This window comes from Dreissena polymorpha, chromosome 10, assembly GCF_020536995.1.
Source record: "Dreissena polymorpha isolate Duluth1 chromosome 10, UMN_Dpol_1.0, whole genome shotgun sequence".
NCBI lineage: Eukaryota > Metazoa > Mollusca > Bivalvia > Myida > Dreissenidae > Dreissena > Dreissena polymorpha.
The window spans coordinates 41,275,123-41,300,666 of NC_068364.1; the positions used below are offsets into that span (position 1 = coordinate 41,275,123).

General features: G+C 36.7%; 1 pseudogene; it reads left to right on the forward strand.

The window, feature by feature from the left end:
• Nucleotides 1–25,544, forward strand: part of LOC127847671 (dynein axonemal heavy chain 2-like) — a 133,590-nt pseudogene that overhangs the window by 21,545 nt on the left and 86,501 nt on the right.

The window sequence follows — 25,544 nt, forward strand, 5'->3', positions numbered from 1 at the left end:
TAAAGTGTTGTCCCAGATTAGCCTGTGCAGTCTGCGCAGACTTTGCAGATCACACTTGATGCACATGCAATAAACCCCATTTTCCTAGATCAAGGCTCAATTAAATTAAAGTCTGCAATATTATGCTATCATTGCACAGCATGTTTTAACCTTTTCCCACATAAGAAACAAAGTGAAAATGGCTATTACAATCAGCATTAAACCAGAACAGCCTGCGAGTAACTCACAATCTGTTCAGGTTTCATGCTGTTTGCTGCTCATCAGTATGGAAGGGTTGGAAATGAAGCCTTTAAATTTGATTTTAATTAGAAAAGTACCTAATTAAATTTAACTTTCTATGGGACTACTAATGCGTCAAAATACGTTTCTAAGTAATAAAGAGGTAACCCATTTATGCCTAGCGTCTAGAAAAAAAGGCCTTGGCAAACAGCGTAGACTCAGATGAGACGCCGCATGTAAGAAATATTCTAAATATAAAAATAAATATACCAGACATCCCTAATTTTGGAAATAAATTGATCCAATTTAGAAGGATGGGAGAGTCCACTAGGCATAAATGGGTAAAGTGAATTACTTTCCATTCTCCAGAGACCTGCTCAAGATGTTCCAGGAGATCCACTACTGGGAACGCCTCATGTTCGAGACTCCGCACTACGCAGTGCACGTCTACAACAAACGAGAGGACCTACGAGGACTTCGAGAACACGTCATGCTGGTTGTCAGGGACTACAACAGGTGGGTGCGGCAATTTGTATACCTGGATAGAAATTAATGGTTGCTCGTTTGCCTCGGGCAGGTAGATTGAGGCACAGGCAAGTCAATATCAAAATTGAGTAGCCCCGGCACATAGCTTTTTAAAAAGCTTGAAACAGTTTTCTCATTTTTTGTGTGAATATTTTGCAAAGCTTGAAACAGTTTTTGCCTATTTTTGCAGTAAATTTAAAAAAGCACCAAAATTCAGGCTCATAAAATTGCACAATGGGCTGATATTGTTTTGTTAAAAGTAAGTATTTGATAATTATGACGTGTGCTTGGTTCTGGGCTATTTACTCTTTGGCCGGGCTATGGAAGTTCTAGAGATAGTTACATGTCTGGGGAACCCACGGTCATAAATTATTTCTGTCCCTTTTGTATTTAGAAGTGACCTTGTCTATTTGTCGTTCGGTCAGACAAAGTTTGAGGAGCGAACTATTTTCACTTTCCTTAAGGATTTAATGGAAACTTAAACTATTTCATCAACATAAAGTGAAGATGTGCAGTTAACTTGTTTAATTAAGCCCAGTTTTCCCAAAACACGGCTCATATTTCTGCGACTTCAACAGGATCATAGCGGCCCTTTCCCCAGAGGAGCGTGGGTTATTCCGGGAGAGGATTCGATTCCTGGACAAGAAGGTTCACCCTGGCCTCACAAAGCTCACATGGGCATCAAAAGGCATATCCGACTACTTTGTCACCGAGTGCCGACTGAATTCCAACAAAATACAGGGCATTGTTGATGACTATAAGGTATGTATTGAGATTTTTAGACTTCCGTTCTTGCAGTATTTTCAGATCAATACTTTATAAATCTATTTTTTAGATCAATAATTGATCTATTTATTTTAGATCAATATTTGATCTCTTTAATTTTAGATCAATAATATATCTATTGATTGGCATGTTTTTATATGCTATCGTGTGTAGTGATCTGTAGTAAAAAGATGCCATGAAATAATATTATTTTATTTTTAAATTGAACAAATTCATGGAATGTGTCCATATCTCTTTTTAATCAACAGTATTTTAAAGTCATACAAAATAAATACAAAATAACGCAATGCTCAGTCTTTCTTAAGATAAAAGAAGACCATTTGACATTGATTTAAAGTTCTTAAAAAAACATCACAAACATTAAAAAAAGATGTTTTTCACAAACATTAAAAAAAGTGTTGAAATATTATTTTGTAGGATCCGTGATAGCCATTGATAATTACAGTAGAACTATTTATATTTGTTGGAATGAAACTTTTTTCAAAAAAAGATTTTTTGTGGACTTGTAAATGTGGATTTCTGTTTTTGGCGAAAGAAGGATGGAATTTGCGTCGATATTTTCTGATGTGTTTGTGTTTAATTTGTGTATCTTATAATCCACGGGTTGAACTAAAATCATTGTCTCACATATAATAATAATTTAACAGTATCTTGAAAACATTTTTTGCTCAGGGTTCCAACATGGAGATCTCGACCAAGTGTGTGAATGTCAGTGAGAACCTGCTAGTGAAGATTGACAGTCGCAAGGTGTACGAGAACTTGGAGTTTGAAGAGTCACAGGTAGAGATAGGAACTTATTTTTCATAATTGAGCGTCCCACTGTAAAAAGGGGGGTTTTATTCATGTACATGGAGTTTGAAGAGTCCCAGGTAGAGATAGGAACTTACTTTTCATTATTGAGCGTCACTCTGTAAAAAGGGGGTTTAATTCATGGCTGGCTGCACAGGCTAATCAGGGATGACACTTTCCGCCTAAACAGTACTTTGGCTAAGAAGAGACAACAGTTAATGCAATGCATTTAACCCACTTTTCATTCGAGATTCACTCGTCAATAATCTTGAGTATTTTGGTTGTACTGCCTAACATTAAAGAGCCCAGAACCATGCACTGGTCATGTGTATCTACGGTATTTCTTCGATTGTAAGAGGGATTGACTATAAGACGAGACCCCAACTTTAGGTTCCAGATCGGCTGTATTTTATGTGGCCTCGCTAATAAGACATGGCAATTTTTACGGACGAAAATCGGTAAAATTTCAACAGTCAAAATACCCGTAAAGGTTTACACAATGCTTGTTTTACGGCCCACCCCTAGGTGGCAACATGTCACTATCGATAATTTCAGGGGTTTATTGCAGTTTTATGGCTTTGTTTTACCTACCACATCAATCGGTCCATACAGTGTACTTCACCGCGATAAAATCATGGCAAGTTACGTAAGAGGCTGATGATAGTCAATGGGTGTTCTCCTCCTGGAAATTGTGCTTTTAATGCATAATATAATCCCCAAAAAAATTTCCACACATGAAGCGTTGCAACAAATTAATATTTAATTCATAACAAATATACCACAAGTATAAATGTTCCGTTAAATTCCCAAATGAAAATAATAATTTGTAATCCGAAACACACTTCCGATTTTGTAATGTTAACACGACGTTTACAATTCTTCCAATATAGTCATCATGTATATTTCCCGACAAAAGAGCGCAAACATTATGCGGAAATGTACAAGGTCATGGAAAGCTTGCGTGTATTGATTTTTTATACAAACTGTGTAGCGCAGAGAACATTGAATTCTGTTTATTTCGGTTAAATGTTTCTTTGGTATTTTTAACACAATTATATCGCGAATAATTTGATATTTCTTCTTAATTAATTTCAAATCAAACACGCCGTATCCTTATCGTTACCGTCTATTAGTTGAGTAATTATTAAAACAGTAATTTTACTGTATACGGATTCAAGAGAACATCTGGACAGAACTGGAGTAAGTGTTGGGCGTTATGAAAACACGCACAGCACGTCTACTGACCTATTGTGTAGACTGCTGTCTGCGGTGTTTAGACAAAAAGGAATAACAAGTGTGATTGCAACTCTGCCGATTTGGTCCATTATAAATTACCGGTAATACATTGTTTTGAATGTCATTATTTTAATCAATGCATTCTTATTAATGTAATGGAAAAAATTAATCAATGAACTTTATTTTTTATTCGATAATTAACTTGCAAGTATATTCCAAACAGACATGTCATTTATAATATATAATAACAACAGGTTATAAGCAGCAAATCATGTATCTAAACGAAAGTAGTTTCTTTGCTTCATCAGAAATACGGTTATCACTTCACATATATTGGTAAAAAAAAATAAGTTTTTTTTTAGGATGCTCTTATAGAAGACCCCCCAACTTTATGCCTTAAAAAATCAGGGAAAAAACCAGTTTTACAATCGAAGAAATATGTTAACACTTTCTTTAAATGAAAAAATGGATAATAGAAGCACAACGTTGCTGACATGAAGCAATATCAATCCATTATGTCCTAGTATTAGCCTGAGTGTCATTGGTCTTAATAAATGAATACAATAAAATTTATTGTTTGATCCACAGTCGCCAATTTTTGTTCAATGATTAATTGCATGGAATTTCCTGCCAGACTATCAACTTTGAAAATTTTCAAAAATCTACTCGCCCTTAGCTAACCGGCAGCCACTTATTTCTGTCCCTGGCAGGTAAGCCACCGCTCGAGCGTGCAGAAGAGGCTGAAACAGTACCACGACGAGATCATCAACACCATGAAGAAGACGTATGAAGTGTTCAAGGGGGATGGTGCGGAGGTCAGTATGTGTTTTGGGAAAATGGGGCTTAAATAATTTGCGTAACATGTCAGAGTGCATAGGCATATCTGGGACGACACTTTCTGCCTATATTGGATTTTTGGGGAAAACTGGGCTTAATATATGTGCATAATGTGTTGTTCAATATTAGCCTATGCAGTCTGCACAGGCTAATCTGGGACCAAATTTTCAGCCTATACTGGTTTAGGAGAGACTTCCTTTAAACGAAAAAATAAATAAAGCATAAATAATCATCTCTGATTAGCCTGTGGGGACTGAACATGCTTATCTGGGACGAAACACATGCATTAAGCCCAGTTTTCTAAGAACACTGCTGATATGATAATAGAGTACACTAGGTTAATGTCTAATACGGATAAAGATTTTAGTAAGATTTTAATACCTGAAACACAAACCTCGGCAAATGGTTCATGTTTTGTTCCAAGCAAAGAAACCATCTGTGTTCGATTCTTACCTGCAATTGTATTTTTCCCATTAGTTTCTATCTCAAAACTTTCGGTCTTTATTTTAAATACAAACATAAGAAAAAGGCAGAATTTAACAGACAACACGATAAACATCAAATGACATCATCATCATGAAAGTTAGGAAAATGAAATCATGTGAAGGATTCAGGGTCCCTCGGCTGACACACAAAGTTCGTGTTTCAGGTGCAGTCTCACTGGCATCGTTACACAGAGAAGATGGACAAGATGGTGGAGGAAGCCTTCAGACTCAACGTCAAGTGGTCCCTCCAGGAGCTCTCTAAGGCCATCAACGGGGACGGGAAGTCTGCCCCCAACCCCCTGTTCAGGGTGAAAGTCTGTCTGGAAGGGGACAAGGTAAGTGGTTTGTCTGAGAGGGCAGAGGGGAAAGTCTGCCCCCAACCCCTATGTTCAGGGTGAAAGTCTGTTTAGAAGGGGACAAGGTTAGTTTAAAACTATTAATTTTAGCGTTGTTGCATCGAAAGCCTATAGCTTGTAGAAACGCTATTGAGTCCATGTCCTGGGTAGAACCAGTGCTTGCTGTCTTTTGGTGAGATCTATAGAAAGCTCCTAAAGGGGGGATTGCAACTTTGTTGTTAAACACTATATCCAATCTGCAAAGTTGACTGCATAAAGTTTGTATGTCCGAGTGGGGGCAGAGGGGAAAAAAGCCTTGATATTTTTTCAGGGTGTGAGTTTGTCTAGAAGGGGACATAGGGTGGGGGCGGGTGTCTGAGAGGGCAGAGGAGATTAGCTCTGAAAAAAATAACCTTATGAAAAATAGCCTTGATATATCTTCAGGGTAGGAGTTTGTCTTGAAGTTAGTGTTTTTTCTGAGAGGGTAGTGGAGAAAAGCATCGAAAAAGAGTCTTAATATTTCTTCCTTCAGTATGGGAGTTTGCCTGGAAAGGGAGAGGTTGAGTGGGCTTTTTGTAGAAGAGATGAGAAAAAAAAGCATGAGCAGTAAAAATGGTATTCTTTCAGGGTGTCTGAATGGGTATTACCTTTTATTACTTGTAGTAATTAATTAATTTCTCAGTGGGTCACAAAATTACAGCTCCCGTTAAGAAAATTTGCAGCGAGTAAAGTCGAGATAAAAGGGGAATATTTATGCACAATAAATGCATATCACTTTGTTGCTGATATGGCTGGAAAGTGAGCGGCATTAAAACAATTAAAACAAGTAATAATGGGTATTAAACTGCAAAAAATACCTGTCTTGGCAAGGACTTCGCCATCTTGTTTGTCATGTGATTACCATCTCTGGGTAGGTAGAGGAGGAAAGTTAATTGAAATCGAAAGAACTTTGAAGAAGGAGCATTTCTTCATTGTAAAAGTCTGAATAAATGTAGGGAAGGGTAAGTGTTTTTAGTGGAGGGGATGATTGGAAAACTCTTGGGACTGAACATACTGCATTGCAATTACTTCTGCATGATTACATTGAAAAAAGAACATGTTTTGTTTTATGAGGGGACAACATTGTTGTATTCTAAACATGTCCTGCTGTCTTAAACATGGACTTTTGTTAAAATGTAAAAAAATGGGCAAAGATGAATATTTTAAGCAATACATTGCAAGCACTGATCAAGAATTATGGACCGGTTGTATAAAGATCTGCACCCATGGTCTAAGAGAGTGAGATGACACTTAAATATAAGCTGCGCTGTGGGAAAACAGGGCATAATGCATGTGACTAAAGTGTCGTCCCAGATTATAGCCTGTGCAGTCTTCATAGGCTAATTAGGTCTGACACTGTCTACCTAGACCTCCTTTTAACAAAACTTTCAATAAAAGTGACAATTGTTGTCCCTGATTAGGAAAAGCTGGGACGACACTAAACGTACATGCATTATGTTATACAGAGTGCCTCTCATATTTAATTGTCATTAGATTTGTTGCAGGGTGTCCTAATATGTGTCTTGTTCTGAGAAAATTGGGCGTAATGCATGTGCGTACAGTGTCGTCCCAGATTAGCCTGTGCAGTCCGCACAGGCTAATCAGGGACGACACTTTTTGCTTTTATGGTATTTTTAGTTTCAAGGAAGTCCCTCCTTATCCAAAATCAAGTTTAAGTGGAAAGTGCAGTCCCTTATTAGCCTGTGTGGACTGCACAGGCTAATCTGGGACAACACTTTAGGCACATTCATTTAACACCCTTTTCACAGAACACAGCTTATATGTGCTGATTTCTTCACATTTCAGGTTGAATTTGCACCAACTTTGAAGCAACTGGCCTCCATTGTTGGCAGTATTGGCTCACATCTGACGAACTCCATCTCTGATATTCCACGCCTGCCGACTGTTCTGACCAAGAAGAAGTCAACACGAGATGTATGTACTGTCTATATGGGTCACACATTAGCCTTGTTCTGGGAAACCTGTGGCTATTACATGTGCGTAAATTGGCGTCCCAGATAAGCCTGTGCAGTCTGCACAGTACCATAATAAAGGACACCACTTTTCATGTTTACTGATTGTTTTGTTTAAAGAAAGTCTATTCTTAACAAAAATCCAGTTTAGGCAGACAGTGTTATTTGATCTTGATTAGCCTGTGGGCACTGCACAGGCTAATTTGGGATGACACTTTTATGCACATGTATTAAGCCCTGTTTTAGTAGAACGAGGCTTATATAATTAAATGCGTTGTCTATGAACTTAAATTACAAATATTTTGGAGCTTGAATTATTTTATCAATGTAACACTATACTGTTCTTGGAGGGTTGAATGTAGAACTGTGTATCTACTGAACATTTTCATTCAAGATACAGCATTGTTGTTTTTGGGTCGAATTTGGGGCAGAATTTTGGCAGAATTTTAGCCATATTCCCAATCTCAAAAAGTATATATATTTTTCCATTGTGACTGCTTCAAAATTTACCATTTCATGTTTCTGAAAAAAATCTTTAACAAAAATTCAAAATATTCAGTTCAATATTCAGCATAACTAAAACAAAATATTCTAAAAACAATTTAGTATTTATAAGTAAACAAATAAAAAATGACAGAATTTCCCTATATTAGTCAAAATGACGCCATTTTTCCCAATGCATAGGGCCCTTGTCTCATCGCAAAAATGGTAAAAAAATACTGTACATTATTTCCATGCGGAACTCTTTACATATAAAAGGCATCGTATTATCAATAGAACATTGTGTGAAAAGCAAACATTTGCACCCTAAACTTCTGCTTTGAAAATTTAGTTCAAGTCACAAGTTGCGGTAAGTAATTTTTGATCATGCTGTGGTAATGTGGATTTTAAAACTTACATAAACAAGGTCCAGCAAACCGTTAAGAAAAGCATATCGGTTTATACAAGATTTCAGAATAGAATTGTAGCAGAAATGCTCTTTAGTTGTTCACAATAAAGTAATTTCAGTATTACTATGGTAATGAATTATAATTTTCAGCTGAAAGTATGAGCATTTTGTTATTTGCTTTATCATTTTGCTATATAATGTATATGTTTGGTTACTGTAGGTTACCATAATTACTCCAAAAAGTTAGATACAAAAACATATTCCCGAAATACAGTGCTGAAAATTTTGACAATATACCTGATGCATTGGATGCTCCTATATTCCTGTACATTACATCAATAATGTTGATTATCAATCAAATTAATGTATTTGGTACTAATTGACATCATACACTTGTTCCTGAAGTGATTTCCACCAAAAAGCACGAATGCATTAATCAGAACTTTTTGTTCCCACACTGTGATCACTCCATTCAATCATCATACAACAGTTCCTAAAGTGATTTACACCAAAAAGCATGAATGCGTTAGTCAGAAATTTTCGTTGCCACACTGTGATCTCTTAAGTAATCATCATACAGTTCCTGAAGTGATTGACACCAAAAAGCATGAATGCATTAATCAGAACTTCTTGTTCCCACACTGTGATCACTTCATTTATTATCGGGTGAAACCATTGTCCACTAGGGGTAGGCATACCCAAAACATGCAAGTATAATGGTCCAGTATCATTGTCACAATGATCTGCCAAGTTTTATGACAGTTATCAGGTTGTAAAACACTTGTGTGTTGTGTCACCATTATTAAAGCAAATAGGTTGATTTCAGATAAAAATACAGGAGTTGGGCAATTTAGAGTATAATTATAAGGTAAAATCAGGGTGTCCTTAAAAAATATTTAATTTGGTTTAAAAAAAGAGTGCCCAAAAACCTCCTAGAGTAATTAGTGTGTAAAAGACTGTCACTTTATTAGAAAGTGTTGTTCAGGCAATTCATAGTGAAAGTGTCACACTGGCTGTTTTTTTTCTTTCATATGTTTCATCACTTAATTCTTCTTCCCTATTCCAGACTGGTTGCCCAAAGTCAATGTCAATTATGTTGTTGAATTGTAACAAAATATATATAAAATAATAAAAAAATATTCCAACTTTTCCCACCTTTTTCACAGCCAATTCAACAGATGGCTACCTCAAGTCACTGTCAGTAATGTTATTGTTGTCAGTAATGTTATTGTATTGTGAATGTAATAAAAACATGATACTTTAAAACCATTTATAGATTTGTAAGCACAAAATTTTGTGGTTTAAAAAAACGGCTTTTGTAAATAAGTTGATTTCTTATTTTAGACAAAAAAAGAATAATATGCTACGATCATTGTCCCGTGTGTTTTTGTTTAATTTCGTTCATTTGTCAACCCACAAAATAAACAAAAATGCAAGTCCCAATAATTATAATAACACAGTATTTCTAAAGATTTTGTTTCTATTTTTCCCGCCTTTATTGTTATTTTTCCCATCTTTTCTCCCAATTGTTCTAGCCTTTATCTTAATTGTCCAATCTTTTTTCCTATTTTTACCGCCTTGTTTGTTCCAGCCCATTCACCAGGTGGTAGCCAAGGACGAGGAGACACGGAAGATCCAGACAGTGATCAGCGCGGGCATGCAGAGCAATGCCCAGAACTTGACCAACTATCTCAGCACTTGGGACAACTACCGCGAGATCTGGGAAATACACAAGGACGCATTCATCCGTCGGTATCAACGCCTCAACCCTCAGGTGTCCTCCTTCGACGCTGATATTGCCAGGTATGTGATATAAAACGTTGTTACGGCTCATGTTCACTAAGTACTGTAAGATATTTTTTATGCAATGTTCATCCAATGATACCAGCATCTAAACCCACAGTTGATGTTCTGATGTAATGCATTTTGCTATTTGTATTTTTCTTATATTACTTGTTGCAAGTATTTGAAAAATGTTTAAGTCATTGAGATGTTATCGAACAGTGCCAGCGCTGTAACCCCCTGTGTGTCATTACATTTTTCACAATAATTTGGATGATATATTATGTAACGGGGGTGGGGGTGGGGTAGAGGGGGGGTAGTTTTCACTAGCCAAACTACATACATAATTAAATTTTTACTAGCCGGAATTACCTTTCATGCTGATTATGCTTTATATATAAGTGTGTGCAAAGTACCACTAAATTATAACCATACCATATGACAATGAGCAAAAGTGTTAAAAATACTTCTATTGAACTTCCCTGGGAAAACCGGGCTCTGCAATGCATATTTGTCAAGTGTCATCCTAGTATAGCCTGTGCAGTGTGCACAGGCTAATCAGGGACAATACTTTCTGCATTGACTGGATTTTTGTTTTGTGGAGACTTCCTTAAAACGCACAAAAAAACTGGAAGTGTTTTCCCTGATTAGCCTGTGCAAACTTCACATGCTAATATGGGATGACACTTTAAGTCAAGTTTTTCCAAAGGGCTGCTCAAATAAACATAAAAATATTGTTCACAATTCCCACACTATTCCCACAGATACACGGAAGTTGCCAACAACGTTCAGACCCAGGAGACGATCCTGAACATCCAGTTTGTGCTGCTGGATTGCTCTCCCCTGAAGTACTCTATCCTCTCTCACTGCACCGAGTGGCAGAACAAGTTCACGACGCTCCTCAGCGAGATTGCCACAAGCAAGCTGAAGGAGCTTCACAAGTTCCTGAGGGAGAACGGGGAACAGTGAGTAACACCGTGCAATATTTTTTGATTGACTATTATATATGAAATATATAAAGTGGAGCTATCATACTCACCCCGGCGTTCCTGTTCCTGTGAGCGTTGGAATGTTAAAGTTTGCGTACCACCTCAAATATTTCCTATGTCCTTTCACATATTTCTTTTATATTTTGCATCATTCTTTACCAACATGACCCTTATCTATAAATAAGAGCAGACAACTGTATCAACCATTTTGTAAGAATTATGAACCTTCTTGTCTCTACCGGTTTCACCGGAGGGGACTTATTGTTTGCGCTCTGTCCGTCAGTCCGTCCGTCAGTCCGTCCGTCAGTCCGTCCGTCCATCCGTCACACTTTTCTGGATCCTGCGATAACTTTAAAAGTTCTTAATATTTTTTCATGAAACTTGGAACATGGATAGATGGCAATATGGACATTATGCATGTCATTTCATTTTACTCCTACGTCAAGAATTATGGTTGCTATGGCAACACATAGACTAGAAATACTGCTGAAAATGGTGGTTTTCTGGATCCTGCGATAACTTAAAAAGTTATCAATATTTTTTCATGAAACTTGGAACATGGATAGATGGCAATATGGACATTATGCATGTCATTTCATTTTGTTTCTACATAAAAAATTGTGGTTGCTATGGCAACCAAAAAAAATGTCCTTTGACATATTGCTTTCATATTTTGCATACTTCTTAACCATGATGATCCCATCTATAAACAAGAGCAGAAAACTGTATCAAGCATTTTGCCAGAATTATGGCTCCTTTTATACTTAGATAATTGAACATTTGGTTAAGTTTTGTGTAAGGTCCATTTTACTCCTAAAGTATCATAGCTATTGCTTTCAGACTTGGAAAAATCGCTAAATATCGAAAGGGGACTGTACAGGGCAAGTTGCATAACTCTGGTTGGCTTTTTAATGGAATTATGGCCCTTTTTTGTCTTAGTAAATTTGAATATTTTGTTAAATTTTGTGTTAAGATCCACTTTACTTCTAAAGTATCAAGGCTATTGCTTTCAGACTTCAAATACTTTCTTTTTTATCATGATGGTACTGTACCTGGCAAGTTGAATTTGACCTTGATCTTTGAATGACCTTGACTCTCAAGGTCAAATTAATAAATTTTGCTTAAATTGCCATAACGCCTTTATTTATGATCACATTTGATTCATAATTTGACACAAAACAACACTTACCAGTGACATACCACAATGGACTCCACCCAAACCATCCCCCACGCCCCACCCCAGAATCCCCCCCCCCCCAATTTTGTTTTTGTTTTTTCTTATTTTTGAAAGATCATCTATTAAAAGATCACCCACCCACATTATACCCCCCTCTCCATGATGGCTTACGTTATACTGTCAAGCACTTGAATAGTTGAGCAAGCTGTCCTCTGACAGCTCTTGTTTAATAAGCTGGACATTGATTTTACCAGGCTCATAAAATAAGTATTAAAAGAATATTTAAGTGAAAGATTCTTAGAGAAAATAGATGTTAGAATCGGTTTTGGAAAACAGGGCTTAATGCATGTGCATAAATTATTGTCTCAGATAAGCCTGTGCAGTCCACACATGCTAATTAAGGACAACAATCTGCCAAGACTTAATTTGTTTATAAGAGACTTCGTTAAGACAAAAAATGCCATAAAAGATGAAAGTGTCATCCGTGATTAGCCCTGCAGACGGCACTGGCTTATTTTAGACGATATTTTACGCAGATGCATTAAACCATATTTTTGCAAAGCCCGTCTCAAATTGATGCATTTAAATGCAAACAGTCTTAAAAAATTTGTATTAAAAGAAAACGTTAGTTAATTGATGTTTTAAGAAAAGACCTTCAAAAAACTGCCTCAGTGAGGATTAAACTCGGGACTTAGGGATGGCTTGGCGGACCCTCTGTCCATTACACCACAGCAATCTCAATACTATCTCTATGTTTCAGAGTGAGCAAGCCACCTCTGACGCTGGACGAGCTCGGAGTGAGCCTGGACCTCTGGGAGAAGCTCAACAGTGGACGACCTGAGAAAGAGGCAGAGTTCCCGCCGTTACATGACCAGTTTGGAATCCTCGAGAAGTATGAGGTCGTCATTCCGGATGAGGTATAGTTTCGTGAAGTTCTGATTTTCTTGGATCCATTTGTTTTACTTTTTTTTCCCTGCCAAAGGCTGGGGGATAAAGTTTTGGCGTTGTCCGTCTGTCTGCCAGTCGTCCTTCTGTCACAAACTTTTTAGTTTTAGGGCTATATCTCAGAAACTATGCAAGCTGTCAATATGAAACTTCATTTGTGTATAGATATTAATGAGGAGAAGGCTGGGGATATTAATTCAAAGAACTTGCTTGTTACAGTTGGTTTAATTAACCTAGTTGAGTTTGATTACACTTTTTAAAATTTCCTTGGTGACTTAAATGTTTTAATGAAGTCTAAATTTTGCAGAACTGAGCAATACTTTATTCTGACCTTTGAACAGTGATGAGTTCAAGGTCAAATATTTAATTGACATACATTGCAACATTAATCATGGCTAGCATTAATTGATGGTCAATTCTTTTAGCAATTAAGCCAAAGACAGTATTGATTCTATTTTTATGAACCCATTTATGCTTAGCGTCTAGAAAAAAGGCCTTGGCAAACAGCGTAGACCCAGATGAGACGCCGAATGATGCGGCGTCTCATCAGGGTCTGCGCTGTTTGCTTAAAGGAATTTCTGTACAAAATATTTTAATTATAGAAATAAATATACTAGACATCCCTAATTTTGGAAATAAATTGATCCAATTTAGAAGGATGGGAGAGTCCACTGGGCATAAATGGGTTAAACCTCTTATATATATCTAGTCTTGATAAAAGCCTTGTGTATCTATTTTGCAGGTTAAACAAATGCTGCACGATTTGCATGGAGAATGGGTGACGTTCCAAGAAAAACTGGTGGAGTCTGAAGTCATGTTGAAGAAACACAAGGTATGGAACTGTGTTACAATTAGAAATGTTGCTTTGTATTTTGTTTAAAAAACACAAGGTAGGGAAACGTGTAACAATTATAGTATATTGCAAAACACTGCTTAGGAAACTTTGTTATTGATGCATACAAACACATTTTGCGTTATAAATTGTAGAAGAATGATTTGAATTGTGTTATGGTACAACATTGTGGGGAAAAAAATGTTGCTTTAGTAAAAGTCAGTCTAGAGAAATGTGCATAGAATAAAATATAAATTCCAAGAAATGTCATGTCACTCAAGGTAACTGCAGCTCAAATTGTGTTCCTCTTTTTCTGCTGAATTAATGAATCTGTAGTAAGTATAAGTTAAGTTATGTCATACAGAAGTAAGTAACCCATTTATGCCTAGCGTCTAGAAAAAAGGCCTTGGTAAACAGCGTAGACCCAGATGAGAGGCTGCATGATGCGGCGTCTCATCAGGGTCTGCGCTGTTTGCTTAAAGGAAAGAATTTCTGTAAGAAATATTCTAAATATAGAAATAAATATACCAGACATCCCTAATTTTGGAAATAAATTGATCCAATTTAGAAGAATGGGAGAGTCTGCTAGGCAAAAATGGGTAATAAAAATATCTGGCTTTTGCAGGAAAAGTTCAAGAGTAACTTGCTGGGTCAGTCTGAGGAATTCAAGAAGCAAGTACACAACCTTCTGGACGAGTTTGTGACTAAAGGTGAGAACTTGTTATGCCTCCCTTGGTGGCATATAGCAGGGCTTTTTTGCCTGTTTTTGTGAAGCATTCCTTGGAACCCTATTTGAGAATTTGTGGCAATGTTGTTTTTTTTTCATTCAAATTTGGGTCGGGTAGGGGGACCTATTTCCAATTGAAAAAAGTACATATTTTTCTAAATATTCCCAATTGAAGGTGTTCAACAACAACAAAATGTCATAAGTCTAAAGATGTCAATGATCTCCAAATCCAGCTCGATAAGTTGAACCTAAGAAAAAATAATATTGAACTCTTTTTATTAACATTTTTTAAGTATTTGTAAGCATAAAATCAACAACATCAATTTCCCAATTTAAGGCAAAAGTACGAGATATTTCCCAATCCACAGGGACCTGGCCCCATTGCCAAAATGGTGAAATACACACTGTTTTATGCATCAATTTGAAGAAGCTAGCATATAGCAGTCGCGCTGTATTTCTTTACCTCTGTGCGAAGCTTCCTGTTTCAGCCATGATAATGCCATGATATTGATCAATTATATAGAAAATACTAGGTCGGTGCCGAATAAAGTAAATAACCCAATATTCCTATGCTTAGAATTTTAAACATGAGCGAGTTTAGTATGTGGTCATACTGGTGGGGTTTCTAACGTATTTTTGTTTCTCCAGTCAAAATAGTTCAGTAAAAAAAGCTAGAAATTCCAGAATTGCTACAAATTTGTCCAATCTTTCAATGTCCATGTTCAGTAAAACAGAAATTATTCAAAAGTGCAGCTATGCTTCAAAACTGGTACCAGCTTTTGATACCCAAAGGCCTCACATAATTTGGTTCAGAGAAGACTTTGAAACTCACAATTGTGTTCGTAATTATGTCCCATTACAACACACTTCCAACAGAAATTGCAGTTATACTTCAAACTTTGTCCCACCTTTCATTTATCCCCAATGTCCTTGTATAATTCAGTTTTTGTAAAGAAACTTAGAAACTTCAAACTGTTCTCTGAAGTCTATTTACATGCACAATCCTGACAGAAATCGTAGCTGAGCTTCAAAAATCTTCCAAAATTATATATATTAATGTAATTCAGCTTTGGTAGTAAAAAAACTCTCAGGAATTCCTAACTTTGTCCATAGGTCCGTTTACGAGCAACATCGGGACGGGTGACGCCCTGGAGAACATCACAGCAATCCGTACCCAGATGGAAGCCTTGAAGAAGCAGGAGGCCGATATAAGACGTGGGCTCAACATCTTCAAGATAGATCAGCCCCCTTCAAAAGAGATTGCCACCCTGGAAAAGGTTACTTGATTAATTATTGGTTTTACAGTCATCATAATACGTTTTCTCCTAAAATGGCAATATATTTGATTTGTGCTATATGAAAACGGGGTTTAATGCATGTGCATGTGTGAAGTCTGGACAGGCAAATCAGGGACAACACTTTCCACTGCTTTGCTATTTTTTTGTTTAAAGAAAAAGACACTGCTTCTAGTGAAAATGTTGTTTTGTTCATGTGCGGAAAGTGTTGTCTTAGATTAGCCTGTGTAATCTGGATTTTCACTGGAGAGACTTGCTTTAAATAAAAATTCCATTTACCCTTTGAGCGCTGGAACCAGATTTTGAAGGCCTTTGCAAACAGTTTGGATCCAGATGAGACGCCACAGAACGTGACGTCTCATCAGGATCCAAACTGTTTACTATTCTGAAAGTATTCTTCGAAAAAAATTTAAAAAATGCTAATTTTAGAAATTCAGCAGACGACATTTTTGCAGACGACAAATTTCTCAGCATGCAAAGGGTTAAATAAAAATTCCATTAAAGCAGAGTGCACAAGCTAATCAAGGAGAACACTTTATTCACATGCATTTAGCCTCGTTATCTTACAGCAAGTCTAAGATATTTACAACGCAGCTTGCATGTTCTTTTTTTGTAAACCAAGGCAAACTTGGTTCGATCCCCATTCTCAGAAGCATGCAATTTTGGTTGATGGTACGGGACAGGTTGACTTTAATATAGTACTCCTTTTTCCCCCTACAGCACAAGACCACTCCAAAAATAAAAATCTTTCAGTTACAAATACATAGCTGGAAATTGCAGCTTTTATTTAAAGTATGTCCCAACTTTTGTGACTTTAATCAATAAACCCATTACCACTTAGATACATTTTTTGACGCATTTGTGGTTCCTTAGAAAGTTATATTTTATTAAAGTGATATTATGGGCATTTTTTTTACTGTTGAATTGAGCTGAAAACAATTAACAGGTCAAAAGAATTAGTTAAAATGTGGTAACTGGTCAATTATCTGCAACTCATCTTGCTACCAGTTGTTTATAAAAAATATATATTATATTCCATATTTTACATGACTCACCCAGTCCTCTAAGCCGAAACGATTCGTAAAACAAAATAGTGTCTTTGTGTCGTATAAATGAATCTGCACTAAATCTTAATTTAGATTCACATTGCAAATCGAATCATTTCTGTCGCCAGTTGTCAAAACAAAAGTATTCAATATTTTTCTCTTTCCGGGATATTGTTTTAGTATGTTGATGCTGCATGAACAAATATATGTGTATATGAAGTGAAAACACCAAAAATAAACAACGGTTGCGGTAGACACCTATATACTGTTAGATGCCCATAATATCACTTTAAAGGCCTTTGCTACTAGATTCAAATTTAAATGGCTCCATTTCCATCCCTTGGATACTGATGAGCAGCAAACAGCATCAAACCTTAACAGACTAGCGAGTTATTGGCAGGCTGTTCTGGTTTTATTCTGTTTGCACTTAGCCATTTTCACTTTGCTTCTGAGTGGGGAAGGATTAATCAGGTGGAATGCAGAAAAACTTCTGGTCCACACATAATGCAGCCTCAGGATTGATGGACCCTATAATCTTTGAAAGCCACACTGTTCTACGCCCAGTAAAAATACGAGCCTCATTCTGGAAAAAACCTGATTAATCCTTTGCATGCTGCTAAAATGTCGTCTGCTGAATTTCTAAAATTAGCATTTTCTTCGATTTTTTTCAAAGAATATTATCAGAATAGCAAACAGTTTGGATCCTGATGAGACGCCAAGTTCTGTGGCTTCTCATCTGGATCCAAACTGTTTGCAAAGGCCTTCAAAATTCGGTTCCCGCACTGAAAGGATTAAAATCATGTGTCCTGCATAGGCTAATAAGAGACGACACTTTTCGTCTACCGGTAGACTGGATGTTCGCTTAGAAGAGACTTCCTTAAAATTGTGTAAAAGAAAAAAGTGTTGTCCCTGAGTCTGCATATGCTAACCTGGGATGACACTTACGCACGTTACGCATTAAGCCCCATTTTCCAATGTTCTACTTCCAGGACTTGGAGCTGATCGAGACGATCTGGATGCTGAACAAGGAGTGGGAGGGGCACTGGGCAAGCTGGAAGGACGGCAAGTTCACGGAGCTGCAGACCGACCCCATGGAGACACAGTGCATGACCATCTTCAAGAAACTCACCAAGTACAGTCGAGACCTCAAGGTAACCTTCCAGTGATTTTTTTCCTCCTTTATAAAGTACCGGAAAACAGTACTTTCTCAACTTTAAAATTGCCCAATTGGTGTGTCCAATTGGTGTTATCAGTTTTAAAGTATTTATCAACAACAAATCAAATACACGGATTTCCCAATCTGATGATTTCACAATGCAAATTTTCCCAATTTCAGTTTTTTTATGCCCCCGGATTGAATGATCAGGGGTATTTTGTTTTTGTCTGTCTGTCATTGTATGTGTCTGTCTGTCTGTCACTGTATGTGTGTGCCTGTCCTAAAACATTTACCTTGGTCATAACTTTTGCAATATTGATGATAGCAACTTGATATTTGGCATGCGTGTGTATCTCATGGAGCTGCACATTTTGAGTGGTGAAAGGTCAAGATCAAGGTTTCCTTCAAGGTCTAAGGTCAAATATATGGCTTCAAAGCTGCGCATTAGGGGGGCATTGTGTTTCACAAACACAGCTCTTGTTTCGCTCTTTTATTTTCCAAAGTGGGTTGGAACCGGTACTTTTCCCAATTGGGAAAAACAATCCCTGCCTTCCTCTTGTTGTATTTTGTGTGTGTTTTTTTAGGGACATCATAACATTCGATGGTAATAAACCAAGCATAATTTTTCAAACTTTTTGATAGTTTAAATATATAACTTATATTTTTTTAATACAACAATTAAGTTTGTTGGGGTTTTACATTTTAAAATTGTCACATTGAGTTGATCTTTTTCATGTTAGCCCTATATTGTTTGTTTATATTTTCATTTAATAAACACCATTATAACAGATACATCATGTAAGTGGTTGCACTTGATGGTGTTGTTCATGCGTCCATCATCGTAAAGCATAACTGCAAAATTGTTGTCACTGAAATATTTCTTAATCTTTTCTGAATGTGTGCTTTTGTGCACTCTGCTTTTAGACTTCTTTTGTTCACTGTATTGTAAGACTGCTATTGTGAACTCAAGTGTTCACTTTCTAAGTCTTGTTCTGAGATATCTGGACTAAAAGCATGTACTTCAAGTGTAAGTCCCAGAGGGCCAGAATAGCCTGTGGAATCCTCCCAGGATAATCATTGACAACATTTTCCACCTAATTAGGATTTTTTATTAGTATAGACTTTTTATGTCCCCCACCACTATAGTGGGGGACACATTATTTTTGCCCTGTTTGTTGGTTGGTTGGTCTGTTGGTTTGCGCCAACTTTAACATTTGCAATAACTTGTGCAATATTGATGATAGCAATTTGATATTCGGCATGCATATTTATCTCATAGAGCTGCACATTTTGAGTGGTGAAAGGTCAAGGTCAAGGTCATCCTTCAAGGTCAAAGGTCAAAAATACTAAGTCAAAGCGGCGCAGAAGGGGACATAGTGTTTCTGACAAACACATTTCTTGTTTTAAACAAGAAATTCTATAAAAGCCTAAAGTATTGTCCCTGATTACCCTTTGTGGACTGCGCAGGCTATTCTGGGAAACACTTTACGTAAATCAGTAATGCCCAGTTGTCCCAGAAATCGGTAATGCCCAGTTGTCCCAGAAATCGGTAATGCCCAGTTGTCCCAGAAATCGGTAATGCCCAGTTGTCCCAGAAATCGGTAATGCCCAGTTGTCCCAGAAATCGGTAATGCCCAGTTGTCCCAGAAATCGGTAATGCCCAGTTGTCCCAGAAATCGGTAATGCCCAGTTGTCCCAGATATCGGTAATGCCCAGTTGTCCCAGAAATCGGTAATGCCCAGTTGTCCCAGAAATCGGTTATGCCCAGTTGTCCCAGAAATCGGTTATGCCCAGTTGTCCCAGAAATCGGTAATGCCCAGTTGTCCCAGAATATGACTCATATTTTAAGGCTTTTGCCATGCACTAAATTGTACTATTATGCAGTCAGATATTGCAAGACTACATTTGTGCACTCTATTGTAAGACTTAATCTGTGCACTCTATTGTAAGACTAAATCTGTGCACTTTATTGTAAACTTAAATCTGTGCACTCTATTGTAAGACTAAATTTGAGTACTCTATTGTAAGACTAAATTTGTGCACTCTATTGTAAGACTAAATTTGTACAATCTATTGGAAGACTAAATATGTGCAATCTGTTGTAAGACTGAATCTGTGCACTCTATTGTAAGACTAAATCTGTGCACTCTGTTGTAAGACTGAATCTGTGCACTCTGTTGTAAGACTAAATCTGTGCACTCTATTGTAAGACTGAATCTGTGCTCTCTATTGTAAGACTGAATCTGTGCACTCTATTGTAAGACTAAATTTGTGCACTCTATTGTAAGACTAAATTTGTGCACTCTATTGTCAGACTTAATCTGTGCACTTTATTGTTAGACTAAATTTGTGCACTCTATTGTAAGACTAAATTTGTGCACTCTATTGAAACACTAAATATGTGCAATCTATTGGAAGACTACATTTGTGCAATCTATTGTAAGACTATAATTGTGCAATCAATTGGAAGACTTAATTCATGCACTCTATTGTAAGACTACATTATGCACACTATTTGAGAACTGCTTTGTGCAGTATATAATAAGAATAATTTGTGCACTCTATTATAAGACTACTTTGTGCACTCTATTATAAGACTACTTTGTGCACTCTATTATAAGACTACTTTGTGCATTCTATTGTAAGACTACTTTGTGCACTCTATTAAAAGACTACTTTGTGCACTCTATTATAAGACTACTTTGTGCACTCTACTGTAAGACTACTTTGTGCACTCTATTATAAGACTACTTTGTGCACTCTATTGTAAGACTACTTTGTGCACTCTATTGTAAGACTACTTTGTGCACTCTTTTGTAAGACTACTTTGTGCGCTATATTGTAAAACTACTTTGTGCACTCAATTATAAGACTACTTTGTGCACTCTATTAAAAGACTACTTTGTGCACTCTATTATAAGACTACTTTGTGCACTCTACTGTAAGACTACTTTGTGCACTCTATTATAAGACTACTTTGTGCACTCTATTGTAAGACTACTTTGTGCACTCTATTGTAAGACTACTTTGTGCACTCTTTTGTAAGACTACTTTGTGCGCTATATTGTAAAACTACTTTGTGCACTCTATTGTAAGACTACTTTGTGCACTCTATTATAAGACTACTTTGTGCACTCTATTGTAAAACTACTTTGTGCACTCAATTATAAGACTACTTCGTGCACTCTATTGTAAGACTACTTTGTGCACTCTATTGTAAGACTACTTTGTGCACTTTATGGTAAGACTTCTTTGTGCACTCTATTGTAAGACTACTTTGTGCACTTTATGGTAAGACTACTTTGTGCACTCTATTGTAAGCCTACTTTGTGCACTCAATTATAAGACTACTTTGTGCACTCTATTGTAAGACTACTTTGTGCGCTATATTGTTGGCTGTTGTTGGATATTATTGTGCACTCTACTGTTAGACTGTATGCTATTGTATCATTAAAATCTATAGAAAAACAATTTGGTCTGGAAAGTGCCTTTGCAGAACAACTGTAAATCAAACTGGTGGTAAAGCAGGATAAAGTGTTTATGAGCCTTGCTCTGGGAAAACAGGGCTTAATGCATGTGCGTAAAGTTTCGTCCCAGATTAGCATGTGCAGTCTGCACAGACAAATAGGACAATGCTTTCCACTTTAATGGTATTTTTGGTTTAAAGGAAGTCCCTTCGTAGCAAAAATCTCCTTAAGGCGGAAAGTATTGTCCCTGATAAGCCAGTGAAGATTGCACAGGCTATACTGGGACGAAACTTTAGACACATACATTAAACCCCATTTTCCCTGAGTAAAGTTTATATCTATCTTATTTGCTGTAATACACATCCTATTGGGTTTAACATTTATTTTAATGGGTCAGGTAATTACTGGTTTACTTATAATGTTTGTTTTGTCATTAACTTTGGTAGAAAAACATAATGACTAGCCTGAAAGCAACTTCTTTTACTGCTTTTAAATTCAGAGTTCAATGGAAAATGATGACAATAATTAGACAGGTTTGGGTGTCAATTAAAAGGGAGTAGTTCAAAGGGGTATTAGTGAGGAAATATATATATTTGGTATCTTCATATGTCGATGTTGATTCTACAGGACAAGAATTGGGAGGTGGTTGAAACCAGTCGCAGCAAGGTGGACCAGTTCAAGCGCACCATGCCCCTCATTCAGGATATGAAAAACAAAGCCATGAGGCCCAGGCATTGGCATGCTATACAGGTATGAGCATATGTGAAACACAGTTATCTTTGCGTAGATTAAAGTTTAATTTTGAGTAAATACAAATTTGTTTGTTTGAGCAAATGTTAAACAATTATTTGGAAATGTTTGAATTGATCATTTGAATAATTAAGAAAAAAGTAATTTTATTGTAGAACTAATTTTTTGCCAAATGAGAAAAATTAAGATATTTTTAGAATATGTACAACTTCCTATGTTTAACAGATAATACAAAACTGTAATAATGAAAATAATATTATGGAGAAAAAAACAAAACAAAATTAGAAACTTTGGTGGTAACTTTAAATGGTAACATCTAATTGGAAATAATAGAATAAGGAATGTCATTTAAATGAAGTTACAACTCATATATTCTGGTATTAATTGTATGTGCCGGATAATTAATGCAAACCCAGCACTGGTAAATTTTGAACCGTTGTACTCAGATTGTTCGCTTTATTTAAACCTATTTATTTTAGCTGAATTGCATTGAAACCCTAAATGATTTTAAATGCTATCGAGTCCGTTTCTGGGACTAGAACCAGTTCTTGGTGACTATAGGAGAGATCTAAATAACGCTTCCACAGTGGGGATCGAACCCTGGACCTCCCTGTTGCAAGGCAGAAACCATATCCACAACGCCACAGGGACCTAGATTGTTGGCTATATAATATTTGTCTTTATGTACACATTTAACAATTTCACAGACCAAGATGCAGCGTCAGTTTGACCACACTGCCGCGGAATTCACGCTTGAGAAGATTATTGAGTTCGGTTTTGACCAGTATGCCGAGTCCATTAATGAGGTGTCAGGGGCTGCAACCAAGGAACTGGCCATTGAACAGGTGAGAGTGCCTTCCCTTGGATTTTGAATGATAAATACAACTTGATAGTCAAGATGGAAATGTCCATGCTGAGACAGGAATTTTTTGTAGTTTTTTTTATCCTTTATTACTTTTGTTTAATTTTAAAATAGAGGTCTTTTTCAAGCCATATAAGTAAAAAGAGGAATGAGCGTTTATTTCGTATTAAATTTTGTTGTTTTATATCTTTCCCTATCTATGCATTTTCTGCTTTTATGGAATTTTTGATTTAAAAGAAGTCTTTTCTAAACAAAATGTTTTTCAGCGTGATTGTTGTCCATGATTAGCCTGTGCAAACTGTACAGGCTAATCTGGGATGACACTTTACACACATGCATTAAGCCCAGTTTTCCTAGAGCAGGGCATTATGAAAACATGATTGATATCAATAATAAATTTTTATCACACTTTTCACCATTTATTTCACACTTTTGACAATTTTCTGCACACATTTCACAGGCTCTTGACGCCATCACCCAGACATGGAACATCACGGAGCTAGACATTGCGCCATACAAGGGATGCTTCAAGGTGCGCAGTACGGACGACGTGTTTGCTGCGCTTGAGGACAACCAGGTTCAGCTCTCGACCATGAAGGCTTCAAGGTAAAATATGGATGGGTATTTTTTTCGTCAGAAAGGCATCCTATTTTGCATGTTGAGATTTATTTGAGCATATGTGTCTTGTTCTGAGAAAACTGGGCTTAATTCATGTGCGTAAAGTGTCGTCCCAGATTAGCCTGTGCAGTCCGCACAGGCTAATCAGGGACGACACTTTCTGCTTTAATGGTATTTTTAGTTTCAAGGAAGTCCCTCCTTACCGAAAATCAAGTTTAGGCGGAAAGTGTCGTCCCTGATTAGCCTGTGCGGACTGCACAGGCTAACCTGGGACGACACTTTACGCACATGTATTATGCCCAGTTTTCTCAGAACAAGACACATATTTATATTTATAAGCCTCACTCTGTGAAAAAAGGGTTTAATGCATGTGCATAAAGTGTCACCCAGGATGAGTCTGACCAGTCTGTACAGGCTTCTAAAATCAGGGTTTTTTCTGCCTATTTTGGGAAAAGGAGTCTGACCAAATTTGGAATTTTTTATCGACAAAATTGGCCATTTTGGGAATTTTTGCTTCGATTAAACGGCTCATTTGGGAAAAAATTGTGAATTTCAGAATTTATCATGCTTAAATAATTCAGTGGTTTAAGAAATAAATTTGTTTTTATTTGTTATTTTGTCTTCTTTATATAAACAGATGCAATATTGGGCATGTTCAACGTTTATTCAAGTACTGCAGTTTTGTTTTTTCAGTTACAGTTACACTCTGAGATAAGAACTTAACAGTCAAAACCTTATAGCAGATATTTTTGACCAAAACAAACACTGGTTAGTCACACAAGTTATAAGACACTTTATTCTTAAAAAAAAAAAAAAAATTTTTTTTTTTTGGACATTGGGAATTTTTGTTATAATTTCGGTTTGGGATCGGGTCCGTTTGCTTTGGGAGTGCCTCCGTTTGCCGAAGGCGCAGACAGTGCTGAAAAACCCCTGAAAATCAACACTTTCTGCTTGTATGGTCATTTGAAGAAAGTGTCTTCTATACAAAAATCCATTCAGTATCTGCTCATGTATTTGAGCCATGTTCTGGAAAAACAGGGTGTAATGCATGTGCGCAAAGTGTCCTACCAGATAAGCCTGAACTCATCTTACCTTGATTTTTGCTCAGAAGGAACATCTTTCAAACGAAAAATATGATAAAAGCAGAAAGTGTTGTCCCTGATTAACCTGTGTAGACAGCTCAAGAAAATCTGGAATGATACTTATCACACATGTGTTAAGTCCAGTTTCTGGGATGATATTTATCACACATGTGTTAAGCCCAGTTTCTGGGATGATACTTATCACACATGTGTTAAGCCCAGTCTCTGGAATGATACCTATCACACATGTGTTAAGCCCAGTCTCTGGAATGATATTTATCACACATGTGTTAAGCCCAGTTTCTGGGATGATACTTATCACACATGTGTTAAGCCCAGTTTCTGGGATGATATTTATCACACATGTGTTAAGCCCAGTTTCTGGGATAATACTTATCACACATGTGTTAAGCCCAGTTTCTGGGATGATACCTATCACACATGTGTGAAGCGCAGTTTCTGGGATAATACTTATCACACATGTGTTAAGCCCAGCCAGTTTTGCCAGAGTAAGGTTTATATGAAATATTATGCTAGTTAATGATTTGAAGAGTATGTAGAAGTTAAGTTGCCTAAGTTATGACACATCTTATGTTAAGTGTAGTCCTGAGTTTGATCAAAATAGCACACATTATTAAATGATGAGTAGGCTGGTACAAATTTACTATTGAACTATTGCTTTTGTTATATATACTAACACAAC